Below are 1,532 nucleotides of genomic sequence, written 5' to 3'. Positions count from 1 at the left end.
TATGGAAAACTTAAATTTATCTGTTTTTCTAACTATTAAAACGTCTAAAAATGGGATACGGTTATTTTCTTCATTTTCTATAGTGAATTTTATTGATGGTACTAATGAATTAATGATTGAAACAAAGCCCTCAAGATTAAAATTTTCTTCTAAAATACCTAGAACATCATCAACATATCGATACCACACAATTTGGGAAGACCACACTGAAGGGATTAATCTAGATTCAAAAAATTCCATATATATGTTGGATAAAAGTGGAGACAAAGGATTACCCATAGCCATACCAAAAACCTGTTCATAGAAATCTCCATTAAAACTAAATTTACACTTTTTAATGCACAAACAAATGAGCTCAATAATAGTAGGGGTTGATAAAGGTAAATCATAAGCATCTAAAATACCCGACAGGAAATCCAATAAGTCATCAACCGGCACTTTGGTAAACAATGAAGTTACATCAAAACTTACTAATCTATGTCTAGACGTAAGGTTAACGTTTTGTAATTTTTCGCAAAGATCAACAGAATTTTTTATATGAGAGGTTGAAATAGATCCTAAGATCGGGGAAAGTAATTTGACTAAATATTTGGATAATTTATAGTTAATAGAACCTGTAGCACTGATAATTGGTCTGATTGGATATCCTGTATAAATACGATGTCTTTGTATATGTATTCTCATTGCTGAGTTTGATAATGTCCTGAGTGGATGAAAGTACTAACTCCAATCAAGTCTTTTTCATTTTTCCTTTCGTGGCTATAATACATATATATATATGTATACATATATATATATATATATATATATATATATATATATATATATATATATATATATATACATGCATATACTTACATACAATATAGAGTTCTATCAAGTATTAGTCTACGCGACATGGCTTTTCAGAGGTAACTCTTGCCAGACCTAAAATTTTGTCTAGTTTTTTTCCTAGTGGTTCTTTGTATCTGAATGTTTTTCAGTTTTATATATATATATATATATATATATATATATATATATGTGTGTGTGTGTGTGTGTGTGTATGTGTGGGTGAGTATAGTGTGCCAAAAGGAGGAAAGTGGTGGTGGAACAGAGGTGCAAAAATCAGTTAAAAGAAAATCAAACGCATTTAATTACTGGAAAGTGAGACAGGTACAGGGAGCAGAGGAACGGTATAGAGAAGGGGAAAAAGATTCTAGGAGGAAATTAGGTATAGCTATTCGAAGAGCGGTAGAGCAGTTGAATGAAAGGCTAGGAACAATGAAAGGAGAAAAGGATATTAATAAGATTTCAAACTTGAGGAAAAGGCAAAGTCAGGATTTGGAGCAACTGGTAGTCACCAGGGATATGTATGGAAATATATTGCATAAGGATGATAACATTAAGAGGAGATGGAAATAATGAAAATGAGAAAGAGGAGCTTGGAAAAGCATAAAGTGTGGAGAGGCCACTGATGGAGATACGGAATACTTTAGTGAAGCGGGCATTGTGTAAAATGAAGAATGGTATAGCACTAGGCCCATCAGAGT

This window comes from Palaemon carinicauda, chromosome 15, assembly GCF_036898095.1.
Source record: "Palaemon carinicauda isolate YSFRI2023 chromosome 15, ASM3689809v2, whole genome shotgun sequence".
Classification (NCBI taxonomy): domain Eukaryota; kingdom Metazoa; phylum Arthropoda; class Malacostraca; order Decapoda; family Palaemonidae; genus Palaemon; species Palaemon carinicauda.
This window is presented reverse-complemented; position numbering follows the sequence as displayed.